Source organism: Pinus tabuliformis, chromosome 6, assembly GCF_031772625.1.
Source record: "Pinus tabuliformis cultivar Carrire ecotype Pingquan chromosome 6, CPIR1, whole genome shotgun sequence".
Lineage (NCBI taxonomy): Eukaryota > Viridiplantae > Streptophyta > Pinopsida > Pinales > Pinaceae > Pinus > Pinus tabuliformis.
Window position 1 is genome coordinate 17470342 of NC_142292.1, and position 9585 is coordinate 17479926.

Below are 9585 nucleotides of genomic sequence, written 5' to 3' on the forward strand. Positions count from 1 at the left end.
TGAACCTGGTTATTTCGTCATCCTCAACATCATGCTTCAAGACCAATTGAAACTAAGTAGAAACTCAGTTTCGCCTTGGTTATTAGCTTTTTTAACGTGTTCGCAAGGTTTTGAATATCATGTATCTTTTTCAATTTCAACTGCCCCGCTTCCAAAATTAATCATATGAAGTGGTACCTGAGTTATATATGCTTAGTCTTAGAATGAAAGGCTATGTTTTTTGAAAGATGAATGACATTCTTGCTATCACTACACAACCTACTATTCTCCTGCTTCTTTCCTAGTTCCTCCATGAACCCGTGCAACCAAATCATCTCTTTACTAGCCTTCGTAGAAACAACATACTTTTCTTATGTTGTTGAAAGTGGAAAACCCTTTGCAATTTTGAAATCCAACTTATTGTTGTTCCACTTACAATACAAACATACCATGCGGTGCTCCTTTTGCTATCTATATCACCTACCATATATGAGTCAACATATCTCTGCAAAACAATGTTTGAACATCCAAAGCATAACTCATGAGTAGTAGTATCTCTCAAATACCTAAGAATGAACCTTAGTGTCTTCCAATTCTCTCTACCTAGATTGTTCATATACCTGCTCACAAATCCCACTGCATGTGCAATATCTTGCCTTGTGCACACCATTGCATACATTGAAATGGCTAGACAAAGGTGTATTATCTAGTTTAAAATCTTTCATTTTAAATATTTCCAACACCTTTTCTATGTACTCACTATGAGACAATGTTAATTTATGATTTTCTTATCTCTTGTATTCTCACCCTAAGGGTTTGCTTTGCATCACCCAAATCCTTCATGGCAATGAATTAGCTAGTTTTCTTTTGAGTGGATTTATATTGTGCATGTTAGACCCACAACAAACATGTCATTTACAACAATAAAAATATAATATAGCTATCATTGTATAGTTTATTAAAATAAGCATAGTGGTTGGACTGACATCTATTATATCCTTGTTTTGTCATAAAACTATCAAATTTCAAATACCACTGCCTTGGAGCTTGTTCTAAACCATACAAACTTTTCTTTAGTTTGCATACTAAGGATTCCTTCACTTTGACCTCGTATCCTTGTGGCTATTACATATAAATATATTTCTCTGATTCCCCATGGAGAAAAGTTGTCTTTAAATCCACCTACTCAAGATGTAATTCTTCTACTGTCACTAAACTCAAAATAGTTCTAATTGAAGTCATTTTGACAATAGGAGAAAATATTTCATCAAAATATATATATTTCTTATGTGCAAGCCTTTTTACAATAATTTTGGCCTTATACTTCTTTTTTCCTCTGTCCTCTTCCTTCAACCTAGTTTCTACATGCATTACTTCTTCATGTCTTTCTGGTTCACTAGAATCAGTCAACAATACATAATAAAACAAAGGAGATTATCCTTCAAGGGGTCTACTTAACCTGGTTGACCTTCTAACGATACTTGTACGAGTGTGAGGTACCTATTGTTGTTGTTTTCTTTTTTCCTGGTGGTTCACGGACACCCGCGGTCACTAGGTGGCCACTATGTCCACATAAATATTTGAGCTTGATCAAGGGTATCAAGCCCCGCGGCCAATAGCTAGGCCTAACCCCAAGGGCTTTGGGGAGAATTGACCCTGTGACCTATTGTTGTTGTTGTTATTGAACATTTTGATTTTCTGGCACCTTTGGAATTCATTTTTTTGTGATTACATTAAGCATTATGTATTCTATGTTTTTATTTTACTATTTCTTTTTCTATAATTGACCTTTGTACATGATCTTCTCACTGAATACCGCATCTCTACTAGTGGTTTTATGATTTTCATAATCCCTTAAGTGATACCCAAAATTATTAACTCAATATCATAAAGGTACACTTATTGGATTTTCCCTCAAGCTTTCTTTTATTTTCTCCATCAATATGGACAAATGCTTCACAACCAAAAGTCTTTAGAAATTAGTAGTTTACCTTTTTACCTGTTCATGCCTCCTTTGGAATACCACTATCCAAGGAAATCGAAGGCCTTCTCTTTATTGATTAAACAACAATATCAACACAATCCATCCAAAATTATAGGAGAAATTATGCATGCAATCTCAAACCCCTTGTGCACTCCACAATTGTCCTATTTGTCCTTTATGACACATCATTTTATTGAGGTGTTCTTAGAAGTATCTTCTCTCTATGAATTCCATGGTATGAATAGTAAATATCAAACTCCCCATTGGGATATTTTACTCCATTATCTAATCTAAAACACTTCAACTTATTTATGCCTCATTCTCAAGCAAAAGTTTTCGTTTCTTGAAAGTATCAAAGACATGAGATTTTTTTCTAATGTAATAAACCCATGTTTTCCTAGTTACATAATAAATAAAAGTAATATAATCATAAGAGCCACCAAGAGATGATACCCAAGCCAGTCCCTATACATTTGTATGCTTGAGATATAAATTTTCACTCTTCTTTTCCTTTCCAACTTTTAGAAAACTAATTCTTTTATGTTTTCCATGGACCCAATGCTCACAAAAGTCTAAATCAACCTTCTTCAAATGTGGCAATAATTCTCTTTAGTGGAGAATCTGCATTCCCTTCTCACTCGTGTGTTTGAGCTTTTAATGTCACAATATTGTATAATATTCTCATGTAACAGCTAAAGAAATAGAAAGGTTAGCATTACTAGTGCATAAATACAATGTACTCACCTTCTCTCCTTTTGCTATTATCATAGATCCTTTAGTGACCTTCCATGAATTTCCTATAAATGTAATTCTACAACCTTTAGTTCTTAACTACCATACTGAAATTAGATTTCTTATTAAATTAGAAACATGCATTGCCTCTTTCAACAACCATTGGTTTCCATTCTATAATTTTATCCATATCTTACCCTTTCCCACAATTTTACATGGTTCATCATCATCCAAATAAACCTATCCAAAATCACCTTGAACATAATCTTGAAAATATTTCTTATGGGGTGTGGCATGAAATAAAGCCCCTGAGTCTATCATCCAATAATCAACAATGTTATCTATTGAAAGGAGGAAAGCATCTTGTACCACATTGCCTTCCTTATTATTCTCCTATTGTCCATCTCTTTTTTCTCTTTCAAAGATCAACAATATTTCTTCTTGTGCTCTTTCTTCCCACAATGCCAACATTCCAACCTCCCTTTAGATTTTGATACACTCTTCTTAGAATTTTCATGATTCCCTAGGCTCTTTCCTCCCTCCCTTTGACTTCTCATGTTCTCCATAGTCAAGGCATTACATGACATCTCACCTATGCTTTTTTATTGCATTTCCTCGCTAAGGATAACACCATCAAACTTTAAAGTGTTTGAAACAAAGATAAAATTACTCACAACCATGAATAAACCATTCTAGCCTTTTGGAAATGAGCACAAATTCGAAAGAGACCTAACCTCATCATCAAAGTTTATTCCTACAAAAATTATTTGAGTGGTGACCATATTAAATTCATTTAAATAATTAGCAACATACCCACCTTCCAACATCTTCATATTCAATAAATACTTACTAAGAAATATATTTTTGGTAGCTAAGGGTTTTTTTGTACAATTTATCCAATGTCATCACCAAACTTTCCATTGTCTTTTCTTTCAAAATATTGAAAGCCGCCAATGTTGCTAGGCATAGTGGTATTGTTCCTAATGCTCTTTTGTCAAGAATATCTCATTCTTTGTATTTCATGGTCATTAGCTTCTTTACTATTCCACCTTATGGTAATTTTTTTTCCTAATATATATATTCTTCCATTTGCATCTCCATTGCTGGTAGTTTTGGCCACTAAACTTCTCGACCTTGAAACCTTCTTCTACCATTGCTCCCACTAAAACCAGGAACCTCCTTTCTTGTGAGTTTTACCGGTCAAATAAATCTTTGCCTGTGATACCAATTGTTCGAAATAAAATCACAGAGCACTAAAAATCAAAATGAATGTGGAAATAAACATAAAATGAAACAATACAAAGGAGACACAAATATATGTGTTTCACCCAATTTGGCCTACATCCATAGAAAAATAGCCAGTCCTTCCTTTATTCCATCCAATGAATTGAAGGGATACAACCTGCAACACATCCACTACAACCTCCTCTTCTCTCTCTCACAATCTCCTCTCTTTTGATTACAATGTTTTTTCAATAATACATAGCCACAATTTAACTTCCTCATAAAAAATAGGGTTGATTTCTAGAGAAAAAATAAGTTGATAAGACAAAATACATCAAAAAACAACTATAAGTTTCAAATAAAGGAAATTATGACTTCCACGTAAAAAACCAAGCATTGATTTTACAAGATGTTGCAATTCAATGTGAACGAGAATCACAAGAAATGCACGACGCTAAGAAAAAACTCGATAAGATCTTGTTGGATAAAGACAAAGTAACTAATCGCTTGAAGAATCATAGTTAAATCTTACTTATGGAAGTAAAAAATAAATAAAACATGAGGATATTGATCTTGAAAGTAGAGAAAGGGACATCCATGGATGTGAATGAATTGAGAATTTTTTTTAGAAGTTGAGATTGTAGATAAAACAACCTCAACAAAAGGGATGAGAACTGAAAAATGAGTATTATCACTAATAAAATTCCACCAATGGGAGAGCTTTAAGAAATTGAGTTAAAGAAACAATTCAATGATCACAGATTTAGTGATGGTCGAAGTTCCACCAACAACCATTGATAAAATCGTTTGAAGCAACCTGAATAAAAAAAATATATAATAACAACACGAGGACTCAACTATATCACCAAGAGTTCAATCCAACTATTAAAGAGGATCAAATTATTAGGCTACCAAATCAACACCCTAATTACAAAAAATGTAACACACCAGAATCAACATATAAATGTTAACATTGCTCTTACATATCAGGGAACTCGAACATTAATACATCTTTAAATCAACATTAAAAAAGGATCAAACCTAAACTCTTAATACTATAGAATTTTATAAATAACCCATTTATGTTAGATTGATCCATTTTTTTATGTTCAAAGCTTTGAATATTATATTATCCTATATCCTCAAAATAAATAAATAAATAGATATATATATATATATATATATATATATATATATATATATATATATATATACTTATTCATTTTCGAGGAAAATCTAGGTAGATCAAACCGAAGGGATCACATCCTGTCAGCCAAACTAGCAAAGCCTAACTCCGAGGGTGTCAAGGAGAATTGACCCCATGACCTTCCATTTGTTGGAAAATCAAAGTAGTTATATTAGGGTTTTATTCTCCTTTCTTGATAATTACTTGTGAGTGTGTTGGCTTCTTGTACTTCTTTATTATCTTATCTTTCATCAAGCAATTACATATTATGTGCGTATGAAGATCACAAAACAAGAGACATAAGATATAGGCACTATTCCAGGGCAAAACCCCCCTCGAGGGGAAAACCTAGTCAAGATAATTATTCCTTTCAATAGTATTCTTTGAGACTCTTCACCCTAGACCAACACCAGACCTTCCCTCCACACCAAGTCAGTCTTCTAGATCTTTGACCCCTTCCAGCAACTTTCACTAGGGAGCAGTTTTCGGCAACAACAAAACTTAGGAGACTTCAATCTCCCAATCTAGAGCACGAAACAAAGAGAGAGAGACACCAAAAACTTGTTTTTCTTCCTTTCCTTAGACTTCCCCAAACTCGCACTTCTTTCAGCTTCCCGGCAACAGACTTCGCACTTCTCCAACTACTTTTGAGATATCGAACTAGCTTGAGAGATGATGCACCAAATGACTTCAACTAGCTTGTACTTATAGGCTTCTCATGGGTCAAATTAGGGTCCTAAGGCCGACTTGATGTAGAGGATACATAAATCATATTTGACTCAATACTAAACCTTTTTACATGATTCAAAAGCCCAAGAAGGGTCTCTTTGAATGTACAATGACTCTATAAACTCAATATTAATCCTAGGAGTCCACAATGGGGACTTTGACTAATATAATGATGACCCAATCATTAACCCCGTGCTTTAATAAGTCTTTATTACAATAATAAAAAATATTTTCTTTATTTTTTTGACAAGTACATTACATGATGACTGAAGTACATTAATGAAGACCAAACATAGTTAAATTTTCCTACACTCCCTCTTAATTAGGGAGGTATTCATGATGTACAAATACAATGGAAGATCTCAAACTATATGAACCATGAAGAACTTTATGCACCACAAAGCCATGGACTATATTCTTGACCAAGGAAATCTATCCATTGGTCTCTCAACAATTTATGCACCGCAATGCCACATATTAGATTCCTGACCAGAGCAATTTATCCATTGGTCTCTCAACAATTTAGGCACCGCAATGCTATGGACTAGATTCTTAACCAAGGGAATCTATCCAAGTGGGAATAAGGTGGACTCAAGCTTTCAACCTCTCTAGGTACCATTAGGCTTACTTGCTAACCACCAACCCAAATTCTAGGTGTGTATAAAAAAAAGAGCTCAATACCAATGCCACCTTTCCAACTTTGGGATCCATACATCAACAAAAAGTGTTGGCCATATGCCTTCCTAGGTAATGCTTCACTCACAAAGCCTCAACAATTCGCTTCCACACTCTTATTATCAATACACTCAACAATATCTACCAAACCAAACAGGTTCCTTAGATATTCAAACTTCTTATTATGAATAGCCTTTGTCAGTATGTCTGCTACCTATTCATCCGTCGACACATACTCCAACTTCATGATCCCATCCTACACCAAGTTCCTAATAAAGTGGAACTTATTATTGATATGTTTCATCCTTGAATGAAACACGGGATCTCCATACATCTTGATACAAATTTGATTGTCTCAATTAATCATAGTAGGAACTAGAGACTTCTCGAACAAATCTATCATAAGCATCCTTAACCAAACAACCACTTTTCCTACTTCACATGCAGCTACATATTATGCCTCGAAACTACTCAATGCAACGAGATCTTACTTCCTACTCATCCATGAGATCATAACAGCTCCCAGACTAAAGCATCCTCCAATAGTGTTCCTTCCATTAGTCTCACTGCCATGCCAATTAGAGTCTGTGAAACCAACTAGCTTGACTTCCTTAATATCATACTTTAGGCAGTGATGTATAGCGCCACGAAGATACCTCAATATATGTTTGGCAGCTATCCAGTGATCGTGACGAGGCTCCAACTGAAAATGACTAAGAATGTTCACTGTAAAACATATATTTGGCCTAGTATTTACCAAATACATCAGGGAACCCACCAACTGTCAATATGACGTAGAATCCACGAGACTAGAGTCAGAGCCCCTCAACTTCTCAAGGTTGGTGATCATAGGAGTAGTCATCGGCTTGGAACCCATCATCCTGGATTTCCGCAATAACTTGATGATGTACTTTCCTTGCCCCAAATATATCTCCCTAGGTCTCTACCATACCTCTAGACCTAGGTAATAATGCATCAATCCTAGATCCTTCATTTCAAATTCAGCTGCCAACATCTTCTTGAATGCTTCACTCTACACTTGTGATGAATAGATCATCCACAGATAGTAGAATAATGATGGGCTCATTATTCACGACCTTGATGTAGAGATTTGGATCAGCATAACTCTTCATGAACCCAATTCTAAGTAGATATGCATCCATCCTTGCACATCATGCCATAGGTGCTTGCTTCAAACCATATAGGTCTTTCTTAAGTCTGCAAACATGAGAGTCTATGTTATTCACTTCAAAGCCCTCAGGTTGTTTGATGTACACTTCCTCGTCAATGGTCCCATTCAGAAACATGGTCTTGACATCCATTTGATGGATATTCCACCCCATTATAACAACCAATGAAACCAACGATCTAATGGTAGTGTACCTTGTTGTAGGTGCAAAGGTTTCTTCATAATCAATGCCTTCGTTTTGAGAGAAACCCCTTGCAACAAATTTTGTCGTGTACTTGTCTATACTTCCATCAACAACATGTTTGATCTTATAGATCTACTTAGATGTGATAATCGATTTGTCACTAGGTCTAGGAACAATTTCCCAAACCCCATTCTTCATGATGGATTGATATTCTTCCCACATTGCTTTCTTCCAAACCTCTTCATGTGTAACTTCTTTGAATGTAGATGGTTCGACTTCAATAAACTTTGTCATATATGTAGCATAGCCAGAATATCCCTCTGGTTTCTTACTTTCCCTAAAGGAACCTTTCGTAGCTTCATGTCCTTCAACATCTTCTAATGTAACTTTCAACCATTTTGGCCTCTTCCTTGTGGTTGGGATCACTATCAATTGAATAAGCTCACTCGACCCTTCTTCTTCGAGATTTGTAGTAGAGTTTTCATGATGAACTTCTTCTTCTTCGAATATGGGAACTTCTTCGTCATCAAAATCAATAGGAATATCCTTTGATTTCTTGTATGCTTGATTTTCATCGAATATGACATCCCTACTTACTTCAATGTGTCTTCCTTCCTTTATGTAGATTTTGTATGCTTTTGAGAAAAGATTGTAACCAACGAATATTCCCTTGATACTAGTAGAGTCCAACTTCTTGCGCTTCCTTTAATTTCTTGTATGCTTGATTTTCATCGAATATGACATCCCTGCTTACTTCAATGTGTCTTCCTTCCTTTATGTAGATTCTATATGCTTTTGAGGAAAGACAGTAACCAACGAATATTCCCATGATACTAGTAGAGTCCAACTTCTTGCACTTGTCTTTCGGAACATGGATATATGTTGGACTTCCAAAGATTCAGAGGTGATCCACACTTGGCTTCTTTCCTATGGATACTTCTTCGGGTGTTGTATTATCAAGACCCTTATGATGACTTCTATCTTGAATGTATACGATAGTCATCACTGCTTCTACTCATAAGAACTTTAGTGGATCTTGATAAAGGAGCATAGTTCGAATGCCTTCTTTAATTGACCTATTCTACCTTTCGACTAATCCATTTTGTTCGGGATAATAGGGAACAATTAGCTCCCTCTTAATACCTGCTTCCTTACAATATGCAATAAATTCCTTAGAAGTGTATTCCCTACCATTGTCAGACCTCTAAGTTTTTATCTTTCTTTCAGTTAGGGTTTCCACTTCATCCCTAAACTCCTTGAACTTATCAAATACTTCATCTTTTGCCTTGAGGAGGTAGAGTCGTGTCTTTCTAAAATGGTCATCAATGAATGTCACACAGTAGAGATGACCCCCAAGTGATTTGTCAGACATGGGCCCACACATATCAGAATGGATGAGGTCTAATATCTCTTTATACCTAGTTTCATTGTTATGAAATGGCTTTCTTGTATGTTTTCCCAAAGACCATCCCTTACACACACCTTCATGATCTAACTTCATATTAGGAATACCATGAACCAGTTGACTAAGAGCAGGGATGCCCTTATAATGTAGATGGCCATACCTCGTATGCCATAGCTCAATGGGACTTATTTCCATATGGACCAGAGATTGAGGAGGTGGTGTGATGACTCTATAAAGACTTCCTTCACGAACCCAATAACCCTAGCTTTATCAATACTAGAGTATTTTCTCCGAACCA